The 20,353-nt window shown below is 48.5% G+C and overlaps 1 long non-coding RNA gene across 1 annotated transcript in view; it reads left to right on the forward strand.

The window, feature by feature from the left end:
- The window catches only part of LOC149327844 (uncharacterized), a 235,810-nt gene extending 218,661 nt beyond the window's left edge, over window positions 1-17,149 (forward strand). Inside the window, exon 2 of the long non-coding RNA XR_016285993.1 lies at window positions 16,927-17,149. This is a non-coding gene — a long non-coding RNA (uncharacterized LOC149327844). The remainder of the gene's footprint in view (window positions 1-16,926) is intronic.
- Window positions 17,150-20,353: the final 3,204 nt, after the last annotated feature.

The raw sequence follows: 20,353 nt of genomic DNA on the forward strand, positions 1-20,353 counted from the left end.
AAAGCCTACAGCGCAACACACGCGGAGGAGATTGCCATTGCTCTGGCTCTCACTACTCACCGACTCGCGAGGGGCCTGTCGGAACTATGAGTTGGGCTGGGCTCCCCCGCTTGCCTGGCGCATATTGGAATATAGCTGCCGATGCGAAGATCCAACTCCACGCAACCTGATGTGGGCCCCCGGTCACCAGGGCCTACAGAGAAACGAACAGGCCGATCAGGCCGCCCGCGCACTCTCTCCCCGAGCTATCTCCCTGTCCTTGGAAGCCTTCTCCCAATCAGACAATCTGGCCCTTACATTCAAACACATCACCGATTACTACAAGGAGGAGCACCGGCGCTACCCGGCCCCTTGTAAGGGACTGGATCGCGCTGACGAGCGCCTCCTCATCAAAATTCTTACTAACACTGTATACTGTGCCCGGCGGTATTTAAACATTTCAACGCATCCTTTGATGGCACGTGCCAGTTCTGTGGGGAGGTGGCTGACACCTTCCACATGGTTTGGGCGTGTCAATCCAACCCATCTACCCCCCCCCCCCCCCCAACCCCAACCCCACCAGAGAGGACTGGGAGGCGGCCCTGCTCGGCTGTCAGGACCTAAAGACCCAAAAGGCCTTGGTTCACCGGACGCGGGCGGCGTTGCTTGCCAATGGGGCCCCGGAATAGGGGAAAGGGTGTATTGTTAGGGGAAAGGACCAATAGGGCCTACCCCAATCACCTCTCTGTAAAAAATTTATTGCACTATAAATGTCTTTCACCACCACCACCTAGTGAATACGGTGTCTTCGTTCATTCCCATCTTCCTCCCTTCCCGTTACGACGAGGTTTAGGTGTCCACCGAGATATGAGAGACAGATACATTTCCTTTCCTCAAAAACCAATTTACCGACAAGCAAGGCATAGAGCCGAACGGGCGATGGCGTTGAATGGACTCCCTGGCAGCGTTGCAAGACGCTGTCGCGTTTCGCTCTTAACACCTTAACCACACATCAGTGACACAAGCAGCAACACCACTCTTGAGGCTTTCGCCTCACCGCACTTTAGGTGAACAAAGTGCCCCCTGAATTTTTTCGCACTGAGCGCTGTGGGAGCGTCCAACAGCGGCTACGTGTCCATGCCACTTGGTACAGGTGGAGAGGGAGCCTGGCTCTCCTCACCCCCTGACCAGCAGTAACTACAGCAGAAGTGTGACAACATTTCGTTCTCTTAACAGTTTGTAGTTGACCGAGCAGCTAGGCGCAGTTAAGGAAGGAACTTTTGCGAAATGCCCAAGGTCACCATCTTTTTCATGCCGTCCGCCGCGGTGGCCCAGTGGTTAATGTAGCGTTCTAGAGCGCAGCCCGAATTCGCGGGTTGTATCTCTGCAGCGGCGGCCACATTTCGATTGCGTTAAAGAGCATGGAAGAGGCGCCTAAGCTCCGCCTAATGGTGTGGAGTGGGCGTAATGGGTTGATTACCATATATGCAGGAGGCCATTGTCTACATCCATAGAACCCTGGGTGTCTTCATAGCCCTCGTGGTGGTGGTGAAAAACAATGGTGGGATTCCGCCCCCATCTGTCCGCACAGTACGCCATGCTGCAACTCACACACGACATTTTCGACCCGCTGCTTCCAGGTCACACCAAGGCAGTCTTACCTTTGGATCTCTCCAAAGCTTTTGATCGCATCGAACATCAGGCGGTCATGACTGCCCTGTCCCCATTGAATGTGGGCGTGCGCACGTACGCCTACATTCAAGCATTCCTCACTGACCGCACGGCTGAGATACACTTCGGGCCTCTGTCTTCCACCTCCTACACACTTCAGAGTATCGGCACCCCTCAAGGGTCCATCCTTTCCCCCTTTCTCTTTAATATTACCCTCATACCCCTCGTCCGAAAATTGGTAACTATTCCCCACCTGAAGCACACTCTTTATGCCGACGATATCACCCTGTGGACCACCCACGCCAGTGACGGTGGCTTAGAGAACACCTTACAGGAAGCAGCCACACACACCTAAAATTACGCACGGACCATCGGACTGTCTTGCTCCCAAGAGAAGTGACACTCAGTGCGGTGACAGTCACCGCACCTCGACTACTGCTACTGAGCTGGCTGCTCTGCGTGTTGCATTTACTTACATTCTACAAAAACCGCGAACAGCGTGGGTTATATTCAGTGACTCTCGCGCTGCACTACAGTCGATAAAGTCATCAGGAAGCCTTCAGAAGCAGATTGTCGATGACTTGAACAGGTTACACACCGAGGCCTGTGAGCTACGTCACCGTGTTGTGCTTCAGTGGTTACCCGCTCACTGCGGCCTCGCAGGCAATGATCGTGCTGACGGTGCATGGCGACACCTCCTTGTTCCTACCCATACCCTTTTCTCGTAGTGATGGCTAGAGACTTCTCGCTACTAAATCCTGGTAGATGCAACGCTCTTGGTGATGTGATCCGCGGCGTCAATACAGACCCCTCCTTCGTGTCGACCCCACTTGCGAATTCCGCATGCCACGCAATTTAGATAGACGTGACTGCAATTGCCTGCACCGAATTCGTCAGGACGTTGCCTTTACTAAATTATATCTTTATAAAATTGGTGTATCAAGTAGCCCTCTGTGCCCGACATGTGGTGTGTGCTTGGATATTCAACACTTGATATGCCACTGCCAAATCTTTAATACCCATCGCAAGACACTGTTAATGCTTTAGGACTTCGTAAGGACGGCCCCATGCACCTGGAGCATGTCATTGGACCCTGGACTGATGCGACTTCGGCTGAGCGAGGGACAAAAGCATTGTTAGTTTTTCTGAGGGACACGGGTTTAATGGCCGTACTTTGATAGTCATCTAAGGGACACGAGTTTAGTGGACATACTTTGAAAATCATGTGCGTTTGTGAGTGAGTGAGTGTTGAGTATGTCTGATGTCACCTTTTCTCTCTCTCTCTCTGACTTTCTCCCTTTTCTTTCAGCCTCATCTGGAGTAGCATGCCAGGCCCATAACCAGGCAGACCTCTCCATTATTCGTTAAAGTCTCTCTCTCTCTTTCTCCAGAGAAGTCCGAACTCTTCCTCATCCGGCCTCAGAACCACCGCTGCCCCCGCTCCCCCATTGCCATTGAACTGAATGGTGGCCCGGTACCTTAGGTTGGCACCCTCCGTGTACTGGGCCTGCACATCCAGAACGATGGCAAAAACACCACCACCCCCAAGAAACTCAAGCAGGTTGTAGGCGCGATATCGCACCTCATCCGCAGGGCTTCGGGACATCATAGAGGCATGAAGGAGAGAGACCTATGCCGCCTCATTCATGTCATTGTCCTCAACCGTGTGCTGTACACTACCCCATACTTACAACTATCCAAACATGACACAAACGCTTTGGATGCTTTGATTCGCAAGGCATTCAAGTTAGCACTTCATCTTCCCATGAACACACCCACAGACAGATTACTAGGCCTGGGCCTCCACAACACGATCGGGGAACTGGTGGGCCCACCGACAAGCCCAATACATCAGGCTCACACAAATCTCCACAGGTCGGTATATCCTGGACTCCCTCGGAATCAGAATACCGGCCAACGACCCAACCCTCCTCGCCATCCCACGACCCCTTCACCGGGAGCTCCTCATCAGGCCGCTCCCGAGGAATATGCACCCGTCCTACCATGAGCAGCGCCGCAGAGCCCGTGCGAAGGCATTCCGTCCAGCGTACGGCTCCGAGCCGGATGCCGTATGGGTAGACGGTGCCTGCACGGGTGATGAAGCGACAGCAGCTGTGGTGGACTCCTCTTCATCCACCCTCCTCACACTACCTCTCCCTCCAGACACCTCCCCAGAGGCTGCAGAGGAAGCCGCCATAGCACTTGTTATCACCCGCACGGAAGCCCGGTACATTTTGAGTGATTCTAAAACTGCGATTCTAAATTTTGCTCGAGGCCTAGTCCATGTCCCTTGCTTTCGGCGTACTGGACTCGCCCGATGCACCCCCACCCCGCCAAGTGGAGCTGATATGGGTGCCTGCGCACTCCGGGAATCCCGGAAACGAGTCCGCCAACCTTTTAGCCCGAGGTTCTTTAAACCGGGCTCAGGTGGCCTCTGATCCCGAGATTCTTTCAACCGGGCTCAGGTGGCTTCTGATCGGGGATTCACGAAGGAGCGCATGCACTCATTCAGTGAGCTTACCCAGGCATACAGAGCCTCACGCCAGCTCTGCCCCCCGCCCCACCCCTCCCTAGATAACAAACACGCAACTCTGGCGCAGACTACAGACACACACTCTCCCTTCACCCCTTAACCTAGCCCACTATCATCCCTCCTTCGCCACTCCGGCATGCGCTCTATGCCCAGAATCCTTCGCCTCTTCCCTCGACATCATTTCCCCCTGCTTGGCGGACCCTCTCCCGCGGGACCTAGAGAACCTCAAGACCGGGGAGGACTGGGAGACCCTGCTGCGCTCGGAGGACCCGGCCGTGCAGATAATCGCCACCGGCCGTGCTGCCAGTGTTATGGACCTCAGGAACATAAACACTTGAGTGCAGTGGGGTCGTGCGGGGACCCTGGGGCGTGCCCCGAAATCCTGTGTAAATAAAGTTTTTTGTCTCTCTCTCTCTCTCTCTCTCTCGCCCCTGCGGGATATACTGCCCTAGGATCTTGATCTCCGTGGATTTCTGTACTGGGTGGTTCTCTATATACACCGTGATGTTCTGTGCTAGGGGTTTCCCCGTGTTCTTCAGGATGAGCAACTCGGACTTTCCCGGCGCACACTGGAGGCCTCTCTCCCCGGCATACCGGTACACCGTGTCCGCTGCTGGTTGAAGACGCTCCTCATCTCGGCGTCACTCCCCGAGTTGCAACATACAGTGATATCATGCGCATACAATGTGTGTTTGATGCCAGGGATTTCGGAAGGTAGGCCTGGTAGATCTTTCATAGCCAAATTGCACAAGAGGGGTGACAATACCACACCTTGCGGAGTTCCCCTCGGGCCTAGAGTGATGGGATCTGATTTTATTCCACCGAAGTTTATAGTGGCTTGCCTGGCTGATAAGTTATTGATATAGTTGTAGGTTCTTGCGCCACAGTTGGTATCGGCGAGGCTTTGCAGGATATTTTTATGTAGAACGTTATCGAACGCTCCTTTCAGATCAAGTGTCAGGACTCAGGATGGCCCTTGTCTGTGACTTGGGAGGTGTCTCAAGGAGGCCTTTGTACAAGTACGAGCGGGCGTCTTGTGTCGATAAGTGAGGGCGAGAGCCGAATTGAATGTTAGGTAGGAGGTTGTTCTCTTCTAAGTATCTACTCAGTCTCGTGTTGATGAGCCTCTCTATGAGCTTCCCCAAACACGAGGTCAGCGATATCGGTCTTAGATTATCCTGTATAAAGGGTTTGTTTGGCTTCGGAATGAACCGAACCTCAGCTGTCATCCAGGATATTGGTAACGTTCCTGTAGCCCAATGCTGCTCGTTGAAGCATTCCACCAGCGAGGTGATGGTGTCATCGCTGAGGTTAAATAAGAGCTTCGCTGTTATCTGATCTGGACCTGGAGCTGCATTTTGTGAAAAATAACAAGTTGTCTGTAATTGTACATACATGTCTTGCTCGAATTCTTTGCTTCAATCTATCGAAAAGCTGAAACAACTGATGAGCTGCGCTCAAATTTCTCATTCGGAAGTAACGTAATCGTCGCCAATTTTTTCTTAATTCGCTCTTGTCTACAATTTCTTTTCCGAGATTCTCGCTCTCTTTTTGTTTTTTTTTTACTTTGATTCTTACAAAGCCGTGCTGGAACGATATCTTTCTTACTTTTATTCATTATTTTCCGACAGATCTATTACAACGATGCCTAGTTAACCTTGGTGATCTAGCAACTCGTACTAGCCCCGAACCAATTCCGTTCCTTTTTTAATTGTCATTTGTATTTCTCATAGTATCCATTTTCATTTCTTTTAAACGTTCAAATACAAGCGCGAACCAGTTCGTGCCAGCGATCAGCATTCAGGCAAAAGATCACATGAAAAGCAAAAATGAACAAATTCATTGAATCGGCCGCCTTTTATTCCAATCGAAAGAGTCGATAGCTATAACTGGTATCCCCTATCTTACCCGTTAGCAGCAACGCACGAAAATTGTTTTCTCTCTAAACACTGCAAGCGCGCACATTACGCGTAAGCGGAATGACAGTTTTACGCTCGCCGCTGCCGCCTGTGCGTCATAAACGCGCGGCTCGCTCGATAAGTAATTTGCATCGGCCCCATTTTTTTTTTTTTCATTTCTCTCCTTCTTTCAGCCTTCGTGACCGTCGTGATTCGGGTGTTGAGATTGTTTCCTTGCGTGACAACCTTCAACGCCAGGCGCTCTTTTCGACATTGCTGTGCTTAAAAATTCGCTGATCAATATGCCAGCGCGGTCGTTCGAAGAACGTACCGTCGCGATGGGCGCCTCAATGGATTTGGCGTTCGGCTGCCGAGTCCAAGGTCTCGGGATCGAATCCCTGTCCGCAGCGGTCGCATTTCGGTCGAGGCGAAGTACTAAAGCACCTGTGTGCTGTGCGACATCAGTGCGCGTTAACGAATAGTGAACGCTGCACCTCGAATACGGCAGGTTCGAGGTTCGATTCTCAGTTCTGCCGGGTAAACATCGATCATCCAGTGGGTACAATCTTTCTTTTTGGCTCGTGTCCGGCTTCTCTGAAGTGAAAGGCTTGGAAAGAATAAGTCCTTGATGCGTGTCGTGCAGACCTGAAACATGATAGTCATGACGATATATGTACAGCATTTGTCAAAAGTTTAGAGCCAAGGGGGTTTGCTTCTAGGCACTATTGTGGCGCTCCTGTAGCACTAATGGAAGTCCTACGCATCGGAGGGAGCAGGACCAAAAATCTTCTTACCTTCAGGAGATTTGGGACGCTGAGGACGCATTATGAGCAAAGCAATATGACCCAGAAGCAAACCCCCTGGGCTCTAAACTTCTGACAAAGGCTGTACTACAAGCTAACATTGCGCCTTTGAAATCAAATCGTAATCTTCAAAGAGACCTATCGTGCCGCTGTTATACCGTAGGCCTCCATTATGGCATCTATCAATGTCCACATGCAAATTCCGGGCCCTGGAAGAGCGAGCCCGAGCGGTGGCCGATGCCATTGGGGTCCCGAACTAAGGAACTCCACCTAGTAACTGTAAGGCCTGGCCCCCTCTGAATCAGCTCTTTCATAACCTCCTGTACGTATATCTCTCCATAAATGTTTTCCACCACCACAACCAGGCGTTAAAACTCCGCATAACGTGCAAGTTAGGAGAAGAATAGATTACATTTCCAAGATTAAAAGCTACGTATGCACTTTTTCCTCACATCAGGCATATTCTGACCACACCTACTTTGTAGATTAAAAAAAGAAGAAGAAACAGTCCGAGAATGACTCACGAGAGCAGAGACAGTCAGAGAGGCTCGTATTTCAAGGAGAATGCACAATTTACCCAGCCAGAAAAAAGAGAAAGCTATGTTTGGGCAAAGACTTCGCCGGTTGTCACAGCATCTAGCTGAAACACTGACATGGTCAGGTAACGTATTTATAGTCTGTAACCATATCGAAATTTCGCCCAGAGTCCGTCAGCATCAGGTAAATCTGCAAAAAGTGTCACACACGGCAAAAACAAGCACTGCTAATATTTGCGTCCTTCACCTACTTCAGTCCAGATTTTTTTGTCATAAAGCGCCATAATAGCTACAGGGTAGAGTTCTACATGTCGGGTTATCTGTCAGGGTGGACACTTTCTTTTCGAATATTAGTTGGTGAATTCCTAGCATGTTCTACTTGGCTGTCATCAGCCTGTGCTGCAATTAATTTGTAGTGAATAAAATAAAACACCCTTCATATACATGTCCTGTACATACGCATATACCTGAAGCCTAACGGGAAAATTAACAAAAAACAAACGAAAACTCCAGTTGAATTGAAATTCTATTTAAAAAAACGAAGAATCATACAGGACCGTTACCAACTAGAACGCTCTAGGCTCGATGTCGCCGGCACGCAAGTACAGGCGCGGACAAACGTAAACATTTTTCTCACGTTTCATAACTAAAATTCCCAGCTATGGTAGGCGTCCGCGGGTACTGGGAATGTAATTTAACAGTACTGCATATTGGGAGTTGGTAGTGGGTAGTGGGAACTAGTGCGTTTTTCTCATGGGCAAACAATGTTACTTCGCCGCCTTAGAACTTACAACGCAATAGCGCACTCAGTTTACTTATTGCGAAAGCGTTATATGGCTATATGTCGCGTCAGCAAAAAGTGTCCGCACATTTTGTCCGCACGATTACGTCGTTCTCAGAAGATAAATGTGTGAAAGAGTGATTGTTATAGATAGTGTGTGATAAAATTCTGCCGTGACAAAAATAGACACGTCAAAATAGCCGTGGACGTCGATATAGTACATGGACGTCAGAACAACCACGGACGTCGATATAGTATATGGTCAATCTGCTTTCGCACTGCTCCAAAGCGGGTCGCCGCAGTGACCTCTAATTTTTCCTTCCCTTAGTTTTATCTTCCCAGTTGCATGCGGACTCGGCTGCACGTACCCTTGCTGGGTCGGCGCAACCGTTCGCGATCTCCTGCCCGCCGCAAAGCATTTGAGTCAGCAGGATATCCGGTATCTCCATGGCGTCTCAGGCACTGAGCCTCACTCAGGGGCGTTTCGTATTACTTAAGCGGTTTATTCTCCGTAGAGCATAGGTCATCGCATGCAACTGTCGCTGTATATAGGTCTTCAGCATGCTCATATAGGACAAAAATGCTCGCAGACACTGGCGTATGCTTCGAAGCTTCCTCTCCATTGTATGGGTCAGCGCGCTCCTTGCCCCCCAAAATGGCGTCTCCGGAGCGGGTAATGGGTTGTCACCACCCAACCAAAGGAATGCTGTTCGCGAACAGTGGACAAAAAACCTAGAAAATTCAGGGGGCACCTTGGGTCTCTAAAGTGCTGCAAGGCGAAAGCCTTTCCTGGCGCACTGCTTGACATTGACTGCGAGGCTGTTCCTGCTGTACTAGTGCTTTATTTGACTACACACTTTGACTACACATTACAACTACACACTGTGACTGCCGGCCTTGACTGCTCCTTTAGCACGACTCTCTCTCTGCTCCGACGAGTTCGGTTGTATCCATGGCTCTGTTCGCAGTAATGAGGTATGCAATGTGGTCACCCACGGACGCCTTACGCCCCCTGTCGGAGCGGACGACAACTATTTTATTAGTTTCGTCTGCTCCAAAAGAGGGCGTGAGGTATCCGTGGGTGACCTCATTACTGCGAATCCGCACACTCTGACGTCATAGCCATTTCTACCAACCGAAAAGCGTGACACCTCTGCTGACAACCTTCTGTCGGCAACGATGAGACAGTAAAGGCTTTCGCCTTAAAACGGGCGTCACCTCCACTCACCACACAGCAGTCAAGAGGAGGCTCTCACGTGCGGACAGCAGGCGTCCTTCGCCGCGAAGTTGGTGGTTGGCGCAATAACAGCCATCGCTGTAAAATGAATGAAAGAAAACATTTGCTAACGGCGTCCTCACAGCCTAAAAAGCAGCCCTACAAAAGGTTACGTGTATTCCTTTTAATACGAATTAACAGAATTTCTTACCTCGACTGAAAATTTTCTTGAGGAAGCTGCCATTTTTATAAAGTCTATTAGAACATTTTGGGGGGTGAAAAGGGGAGGTGTTAATTGGCCACTGAAACCTCGCATTACTCGCTGTTTCTAGAAAGCAGACGTTCACAGGAGCGCCACACCTTGTCTTCTGCTGCTCCGTTTTAAAAGGCGGAAACTAAAACTGACACTTTGCCTATTCTTCGGTAAACGCTAGCGCAAAAACAATCACGTGGAAAGAAGACAGGACGACGCGCTACTAGCAACTGAATCTTTTATTGAAAGACACACTGAATATATAGGGTCACCGACACACCACCTATCAGCTGTAGTAAACGTCAGAAGCTGGTAAAAGAACATAAAACGATAAAAGGAAAAACACTTTTAACACGAGGTGAGTTAAAAGCGATAAGAGCCACCGAAGTTTCTTTAAAAAACGGAACGATGTGACGTGTTGTAAAGGGCCAAAATAACCAGTTTGAATGGAATTCGAAAGGGCAAAAATTGAATGAAAAATGCACTAAAAAGTTAAAACCAGAAAAATACATGAGGCATATCATTCACCCTTGAAACTGGTGCAGTGAAGACAACATATCACAGCAGAAGAAAACCAACATCCAACATTTGTTGCTTACTCTGTAAATCTTTCTAAAAAGCCTTCTTCAGCCTTATAGAGAAAGATCGAAGCATCACTGACAAAATTCAGGCACTTCTTCCTAATAAAAAAATGCTTCTTTCAGTTCACGGACAACATGTTCACGTTCTCTACCTACAACGGCCACAAGAATGGGCCTGCACCCCCCCCCCCCCCCCCCTTCACTCAGCCCTTGCAATGAAGCGGCAAATTAGACCCTGTTACTGATCCCACTGACCGTTCATGCTCCCTTAACCTTTCATTTAAACAGCGCCCCGTTTGGCCAATGTATGCCATACCACACGTGAAGTGTATCTGACAAAAAACCCCTCTGCTATCCACATACCTACAGGCGTGTGCAGTCCCGCATGTTTGGTCTCTTTTCTGCGTATTTATACGAGGACACAACGTGGCCAGATTACAGGGAGCTGAAAAAACTACCGGGACCTTGCACTTCGACGCTACTTCTTTCAATTATTGGGCTACTCGGTGCCAGTAGGGAGCAACTTATGGGCTAATTATCTAATCTTCGAGGCTGGACATCTTACTTTTCTTCCCTCTTATACTTCGAAGAAGCGACTCCGCTACACCCTTCAGGACTGACTGAGGGAAGCTGTCATTTTGAAGCCTCACCATCTGTAGCTGGAAGCTTGTTTGCATGGTATGACTACAGGACTTCACCATGGCCGCCTGCAGACGTGTGTGGCAATGGTTCGCTTTACTGTCTTTGAGTGCGCTCATTCATAAGATACAAACTCTTTTTTGGGCTCGAGGTCGGTACATCCAGCAAAAACTGTCACCGTCTATAGAGAGTTCGAAGTAAAAAAACTGCAATTTATCATATTCCGGCTACTCTTCCGTAAATTCCAAACCACTTCCGTGTTCGCTAAAGAGTATGCACCAACTTGCTCAGCAATGTTTTACTTGAATACCTTTACCGTACTACGGGCCCTTTTCTACGTATATCATCAAAATTACCGAAGACTATGCGCCAAACTCGCCCAACAACGTTTTACTTGAGCACCTTTCCCATACTGTAGGCCCTTTACTATGTATTTCATCAAAATTACCGAGGAAGATGCACCAAATCGCCCAGCAACAAGTTTTACTCGAGTACCTTTCCCGTATTGTGGGCCCTTTTCTATGTATTTCATCAAAATTACCGAAGAATACCTACGAAGTCGCCCTGAAACAAGTTTTAGTTGAGAACACTGTGTGCTTGTACAGCATGAGATTTATGAACGTGAAAAAGGATTGCGCGTCAATCTGCACAGACAGCGCATCTAGTGTGCGCCCTGAATGACGTCACAAGTGCAACTTATGCGCTGCTACTGATCGGCGGGCGGCACTACTTACCGCTGCTTCGTCGTCTGCTGACTCGTCTCGCTGTGTAGTCTGCTGTGCTTGCTTTTCATAAACGTGGCAGTAACCGCTAAAGAAGAAAGAGCGCATCACAGGCGCAGGAGCGATGTGTAACTCATGCCCGGCTACAAGAATTTTGTAGCGTGAGCTAGATTGGCCACGAAATTGCGATTTCGCTGTGGTGGTGCTCCGAGGGGCACAGAGACCGACCTTGAGCCGTTGCCTTGAGCCGTTGCGCGCTCTTCGGACAGCCGGTTTCAGATGGCCGCACCCGAAGAGCCCGAATATTATACGCTGCAGTGCCAACACTAATAGCATTAAAAATCGTGAAACTGAGAGGGGTTTTACTAAAGGCAAACTACTAGCCTCTAGCAACAATGGAGCAGATAACTGTAATAATAGAAAATAGTAGTAAATTTTAATTGACCGGGTTATCTGAACTCGTCTTTTTGCCGCGGGAACTCGGTCTACACGTTCCGAGCATTCTTAGAAACTTCGACTTATTGCCCTATGTGGCTGATTTCCCTAATTAAATCGAATTAACGTCCGGCTCTCGCCTTTTTTCTTTAATTCTCTCCCCCGTACGGTGGGCGGAGTCGACCAACGCGTAGAGTGCCTTTCAGCGAGCTCCGTGAAGGCTTTGCTTTCGCTTTATTTTGTTTTTTAGGTTTCCGTGAATAAATACTTTCATTCGCAGATAATATAGCCGCAAAATAAGCCCGCAGAAACAAAAATACGCGCGGACTATTTGCCACTACGGATTACTAAGTATTACTCCGCCGATGGCAGAGCGGCAAGCCGCCACGGGACTGGGTGAAAGGCACTCCACGCGTTGGTCGACTCCGCCCACCGTACGGGGAGAATTAAAAAAGAAATGGCGGGAGCCAGACGTTAATTCGATTTAATTAGGGAAATCGGCCACACAGGGCAATAAATCGAAGTTTCTAAGAATGCTCGGAACGTGTAGACTGAGTTCCCGCGGCAAAAAGACGATTTCAGATTCCTCTTCACTGCACCTTTAACGCGTCTTATCTGTCTTTTGATGTTAGCCACTGCTGGTACCACTTCGCAGTAGAAACGGTGCTCTGATTAAAAAAAAAAAGATGTAGTGCTACTAAAAGTTTTGAACAAAAAGCCTGTAGAAAGGAAGAGAGAAAAAGCGAGATGTGTATACTTACCAAAGTACAGATATAAAGAAAAACCTTTTTGGCGCCATCAGGAACAGGCAAGTTGAAAGCTGCCTTGCGTAAGCTGGCACAAATGATTTCAGCGGAGCTCTACTTTCATCCCCTTCCACACAATTTCTCGGGAATTAAGCCACGCGCGCAGCTGCGACGCTTCCTTTCTAATCGTTGACCCAAAACAGAGCCAAGGCCGGTGCGTTACAGGAGACGAGGCATCCTACCGTACTCACGCGTTCACATCCATCATCCTGTGAAATTTGCCCGCCTTTATTCCTTCCTTCCTTCCTTCCTTTCTTTCTTTCTTTCTTTCTTTCTTTCTTTCTTTCTTTCTTTCTTTCTTTCTTTCTTTCTTTCTTTCTTTCTTTCTTTCTTTCTTTCTTTCTTTCTTTCTTTCTTTCCTTCTTTCATCCTTTCTTTCTTTCTTTCTTTCTTTCTCTCTCTCTTTCTTCCTTTTTCTTTCTCTTCCTTTCTTTCGTTCTTTCTTTCTTTTTATACTCTGTCTTTCCTCTGTGATTTCTTTTATAGCTACCTTCTATTCCTTTTTAATCATACACGTACAAAAGAGCGAAAGATGTGTTGTATAAGGTAACACAGTACAGAGAAAAAGAGTGCTCCATCGAGCTAGCCTCATCTGCCTGCCCATGAAGAAATATGATCGGTTTTTCAGCGAAGACATTCCCCAATTAAACGTTTCAAGCCAAGACAAAAAAAAAAAACTAATACTTCATTTTAGAAACTGCCGTCAAAGAAACCCCGCTTCAGTATGCTTCTCTAGGCTGGGCAATGACTACGTTTTTTAAAGTTATTTTTTATCAACAGAAAATAACAGACTCATAGACAGTGAAGGGTGATTGGTCTTCTGGCGATAAGCGATTGATGTTTCTTTTTGTTTTTTTACCCACCATGCTTTCTCTATCTCTCCAGACTTTTCAAAAACCCTTACATACGACAGCCATTGCTATATATGCCTACAACTGAAAAAACTGCTGGCTATTACACTGTCCAGAGGAATCTGCAAATGCTTGTCTAGTCCTTGGTGTCAGTTGACTTTCGAACAGGCATGATCGCAAGCGTTCAATCGATTATGCTGATTTCTATGCATCCCTTTCAGTGACCACTGTCACATGCGAATGTATGAATTTGTTATTTTTACGCATACAGTATAAAATAAAGTAACAAATGTATACTTTTGCATGTGACAGTGGTCACTGAATGGGATAATAATAATTGGATATATTCAACAAAGACCCTGAGTGAGACCAGACAACGGCCAGCAGAACATGGCGCTCTATAGAGCTTAACCTAATGGCTGTTACTACCGCTAACAAACTCATTAACCTGTATTGTTCATCGATCGACCAATTCTGTCCTTTTCTCTTTTTTTCCTGTATCTCGTACAGCAGCAGCCGCGACGCATTCGCTTCGGTCACAGTGCTCCTGGCGTCGAAATAAACGTCCACTCTATTCCACAGCCAGTTATCTAACGCTTATACAAGGCGGGTCGATTGTCATTTGAAGCCAACTGAGTGCTGCTGCTACAGGGATGTTTGTTAACCCAATGTTTTCTGCAAAACTATCATGGGCAGCCCAACCCAGACCCGTAAGACACCACGCAGGTGTAAATAACTGCACAAGATATGAATGAGCATTTGCATTTGCTGCAATCTTTAATCTCCCCGGTTGATAGACACTGGCACGCTATCAGTCGACTGAGGAAGTATTTGGATTTGAAGAGATAGCATTTAAAGGACCGATTCCTGGGTTTCGCGTCGCAGTATATATAGTACAGTCCCCGTCAAAAGTATACAGTCCAAGGAGTCTGCTTGTGAGGCCTGCAGCATGGCTCGTTGTGCATGCTCAACGGCCGTAATCTATCGAAAGAGGAATGGCTTCGCGTCCTCATTCCTCCCAAGCTTTGGACTGCTAGATGTGCCAGGGAGCCCCGCTAAACAGAACTAGAAGCAAACCCCTCGGGCTGCATACTTTTGGCGGGGACTGTACGTAACCGAAGGATGGCTGCCCCAGGAGCCACGCTGCAGGCAGCAACCATTGAGAGAGGTGAGTATGGTGGCAGCGCAAGAATGCGCAACCGGAGAGGGGCTGCCACTGGAACCACCTGGAGGATGGTTACCGCGGAAAGAGGAGGGAGAGGACGGCGAGCGCGGATGATTGCGGTACAACCCGTCAGCGGCGGCTGCTAAACGTGCCGCTTGAGGAGAGGCTCAGCAGCGATGACGCCGCGCGCCTGGAACGGCGGACAGGGGAGGAGTCCTAATTGTAGAACACCCATATGTGGGAAACTAAAAAGTGCTCTATATCTATGCTTATATGATGTCGCTCTAAGATTCCTTACCTCGATATACTGAGAAATGAAAATACCTCTACAGCTGTCAATGACTATCGCGTTACACTGTCGTAACTGTCCTGTGATTTTCATGTTCCTTTCATGCTGAGCGGAAATTCCATCGCGCGTCCATTGGTATACTCTTCAGTGCTTCGGAAAACGTTGCTTGCTCATACCTTTCAGCGACAACGAATTATCACACATGAGATTAAGCAACGATTCGACAAAAGTGAAAGCTAGGAGGTGACGTCTGTAAGTGTAAGGCGTCTGTAAGGCGTTCTGGGAATCAGTGAGCACAACGGCGTTGGGGTTAGAACATCTACCGAGCAAATCCTCCGGATGATACATCGTATCTGAAATAAACACCATGGCATGAAGGAAAGGGACACCACCCGCTTAGTGCAAGCTTCCTTGATCTCGCGGATAATGTACGGGACGGCATTCCTTAACCTCTCCAGGTCGGAAATTGAAAATTTGGAGGCACTCATCAGGAAAGCCTACAAGACGGCACTGGGGCTACCGAACTCCACGCCAACGGCCAAGCTCATGGCTCTAGGAGTACATAACACCCTCAAAGAGATGTGGGAAGCACAATGGCTCTCACAACTTAATAGGCTTGCACTCAAAAAACCCGGCAGAGAACTGCTCGAAAAAAATCCATGTTAATCTGCCCTATACTATAGACCAAAGGGAAGAGATCCCACGCGATGTGAGAAGACGCGTCAACGTGCACCCCATTCCGTATTACACAAACATTCACCCGAATGTAAGCACAAGTGTGCACCGTTCTCCTTTTGTATCCTTGAGCTATACCCCGTACAGCTACCCCAAACCTTAAACACTTCAGAAAAATGTATGAATGGCTTGTACCGACGTCATGGGGGTCGGCGTCTTGATGTACCAGGACAGCACGGTGAGTCTGCGTGCTTATTTGTTCCACTTATCGCCATGTGCTCTCAAGTTCACTGCGAAGCTCTGCGTGGTCTATTATGAGCCCGTGACGTCACGGGCCCGCCATCTTGCACTGACGTCATAGAGGTTACCATGTAAGTAGAGCAGGACCACCGAGAAAATGCACGCCATCTTGCACCGACGTAACAGAGATCGCCATGTTGGCACACCAGGACCACAGTGAAAGTCAGTGCACTTTAGTCTGCTAATCCCGACTTTCGCCTGCACTGTCGAAGCTTTCCGTGGTTCACTCTCATGGCGTCCTTTTGACGTCATGTCATGCGCCGACGTCCCAGCCATGGGCCATTCTATTCGCGGTTCGCAAGTTCATCGAGCTCTCTGGAAGGATACGGCAACAGGAGTGTTAATGACTAATTCGGTTTTAAATCTTCAGCTACAGATCTTTTTTCAGAATTAACTGCATCTGAAATCCCTCCATAAACCACACAGATGTCGTTTCGAAAGAAGCGTTACTGCACGACTCCTGGGGCAAACAGCAAGGCGTTGAAGTGCCAGAAAAAGTCTATCTTATATGTAAGAATGGTATCTGAAGCACGTACGTCAGGGCACTGTTAAGCGACAGAAACGAAAATTATGAGGTCCGTTTTTGAATACGGAGTTAAGGGAGGCCACTTACGTGATCCCCTAGTCGTTGGACTTTCGCAGTGCCCGATGAACCATCTGCATTTCGTTTGTTTGCCTCTTCCATGTATTATTGCATTGTTGTATGATCTCCCTCTCTGTGCATTGTAGCCTTTCTTAAGTTTACTCTCTTAAGAGTGATTTGTAATTACTCTGTGTCGTCTCCTTTCAACAGCTCGTTCCTGGGCAAATCACGGAGGTCCGCATCAACGCCAGGAGGAACATCGTCTCTGCTGTTGTATGCAACCAGGCAAACTTGGATACCCTGAAGGCTCTGTCGAGTTTCGGCAGCACTCGGGTGCGTTCGTTTTTCACCGACCGAAGTACAAGGGCAGCTGTGCTTTCCGACGCCGACGTGGACATTAGACACGACGACTTACCGAAGCTGCTGTCACCCAGTGTGCCTGTAACTGACATTCACCGCTTTGGATGGTCGAAGTGTTTGAAGGTCGTGTCTGAAGGGAAAAAACTGCCGCCGCATGTAAAGATAGGCCTTGCCAGGCACCCCCTCCGCCCATATGTGGCATGACTTTTGGAGTGCCGCAAATATCAGAAGCTTGGCTGTATCAGTGCTCGGTGCAGAAGCAGAACAACGTGTCTGCGTTGCGCCGGATTCCACGGTGGACCTGTGTGCACAGTGAAGGCGCCGAGGTACGCTTACTGCGATGGAACACACGAGGCAACCTCGAGATAGTGGCCCAAACTGAAGAATAGAATTTAAATACCGAAGAAAATGGTGAGGGATCGATCTACGCCCAATGAGGCGTCTAAGGCGGTCCGCACTAGCCGAAGACGCTCACGGAAGCAGCACAAGTTGGCCACTACAAACGTTCGAGAGACACGTGCAGAGGTTCCTGGTGCTAGGCAGAAGCGATCACTAGCGGCTCCACCGAGGCGGTGTCTGGCAAGCACTCAGGTGGAATCTGCAGCGTGTTTCCACTTATGTTGATATACAACTTACACCTGCGGAAGACCACGAGTGCAGGACCTGTCGATTGCATTTACTCTAGAGCCGTGCAAGACACTCAGCAAGGACGTCCCCTTCTCTACTGTCGCATTCTCCAGGTGTTTGTCAGTGTCGACCAGAAGAGATAACAGACGAGGAAATCAGCGGTAGTCAAACAACTGGTTGGTGCCCTGCATGCACGTGGCTGCTGCCGGAGTAGATACGCCGGTTGCCAGGGCGCGCTTTGCTCATCTTCACCTCAGTTGAACCCTATCTCGTTACTCTTCATACATAGCGACCACATACGTGATGACTTTGCGGCCACTGTCAATACAAGAGGTAGCACCACGTGTACAGCTCACTACATCACCACTCATGTTCACCTCCTCTCTATTTCTCTCTTCTTCTCGTCCCCTCTCCTACAGCGTGGAGTAGCAGGCCAGAGACTGCTTGTTATACAGGCCGACCTGTCCACCTTTCTGCACATCAATCCTGCCTCTTCCTCCGTGAACCTTCTACTCCGGCCCACTCTCTGAATTGCGACCGGCGAAATCTGGACACCAAAGAGCCGCCCCCTTTGCTCACTTGGTTTCTGGGTTCCACCTGAGCTCGTCACGTTAAATCGAGAACATATTCTGAGACCAGAATTGCCGCCACACACTCCAAGGGTGTCGGGCACGCACACTATGCCTGTGTATACGTGAAATTGACACAGTTGTCCAAGTTTAATTTTGGGTTTTCTTTGCCTCAACGTGTGTGTATTATTTCACAACCACCCGATTTCTAGCTGGCCTTTCATGCATGAGCCATCGTTTCTGACAGCAACAGTTTCGTTCCGTTGCATTAGGTACCACTCAACTGGGGAATATGCCTTGGAATTGGTAATTTTTGAAGCGATCGCCACATAGACTTTCTACTCGGAATCTATTCAGAATGATGAACGAAGAAGCATAACTTTCTTTCAAGCACTGTCACCCCAGCGCTTGCATCCAAGCGCTGAGGGCCGCGGGTCGCTGCTTGTAGTCGAATAAGTGTGGTATATCTCGGTGCCCGGCAGTGCCTGATATAAGGTACGGCCCAGCCTCTGGGAAACTAAACGATAATTGGAGCCCATTAATCCGGCTGGCGCAGTCTGATCACGTATGCCTTTTCTCCGGGCCGGATTAGGCGCCGGACTCTACGGCTTTGCGCGAACGCGAGCATTCGCTGGAGAGACGACGCTGGAGTTCGCGGTGCGTAAACGATGTAATTTTTATGCAGCTTTTCCTTCTTTTTTTCTTTCCTTTCCCATTGTTTGCAGATGTCATTGAAGAGTGACCATTAGGGGCGCTGCAGCGAGCTACGGGTTGCGCCCTCGTTCCCTTATTAACGCGTACCGGGAAATCGAAGTCCGAGTTAATCCTTGCGCTTGCAGCTTTTTTCTACTTTCTTATTCAAACAGACTGCCCGTTTCGGCAATTGATTTTCCCCAGACTTAGCTTCCTATTATTCGACGCGTGGCACGCAGCGACTGTTTCTGCGCTTCCTGGGGAGCGCGCTACCGCGCCTTTTCTTTTTAGAAACCTCCTCCCCTTCTATGGCATTCATTCGTGTTTGCGGAGGAACCCGCGATGTACAGGGTGTTTTGCATTACTTGATACAGGTTAAAAAGATAGTAAGAGAGAAAGACTGGATGCATCCTGCAAAATACAACTGAGTTAATACAATAGTGGTGGTCCATATAGCTAGGTGAATATTCTTACAGGATAGTTAGGTAAAGAATTAGTTAAAAGAAACTTTCATACTGCTGAAAGTACATGACAAGCTAAAATTTATAAGCTGTAAAACGTCTAAAAAAGCACACAGAAGTGGCTTTAATTCAAATGTTCTTCATGTATTTGTTTCATCCTATGAAGCAGGTGGCAAATCACGCGTGAACTGATTGCGATTACGCAACTGCACAACTCAGCCTAGTAATCGAATGCTGCTTATCGCAGGATGCCTAGTACAACTATCCATGTGAGACAAGTGAAATCTTTGTGCATCTTGTTTCGGTAGCAATGCATAGCATTAGAGATCTCTCCCGCGCAAGTACTCTTCATAGATATGTAGATACCACTACCACAAGATACCAATACCACTCCTGTCTTAGTGGTTAAGCGATGCGCCACCTACCCCGCCAGGTGGCTGTTTGAAACAGTCACCGGTGGGGCTTGCGAGAGATAGGTCTCTCTTCCCGAGCTCCCGTAAGGCTCATTTTTGCACAGACAGTTCTTCAGGAGGCTATCTCTCGACCAATAAGCTGATGCGGAGTGCCACAGTGGGCAGGTGGCAATCGTATTAAATTTATTTGAATTAATTTCGTAACCAACTGCCCACTGTACCGGGCAGGTCATCTGCTTTTTCGTGGCACAGACAGACGGTCACCAGCTATTCTCGTGAATGGGACCTTCAGAATTATTGCATTAATACTTTATTAATGCAATGTTCCTGTTAACTCTTTCGTTACCACGCCACTGTGCTTCGATCACCGGTGATCGAAAAATTCGAAGCGCTACGGCAGCGCGACCGCGGCCGCTACGGACTTGCTGAGTCATTCGGTTTGTTGTTCACACATTAAACTTCAACTTCCTGTTTAGTTTATGTTTTTGCCAAAAAGCGACAATTTTTGAGACGC

The sequence above is a fragment of the Amblyomma mixtum genome, chromosome 10 (assembly GCF_055824585.1).
Source record: "Amblyomma mixtum isolate Tamu chromosome 10, ASM5582458v1, whole genome shotgun sequence".
NCBI lineage: Eukaryota > Metazoa > Arthropoda > Arachnida > Ixodida > Ixodidae > Amblyomma > Amblyomma mixtum.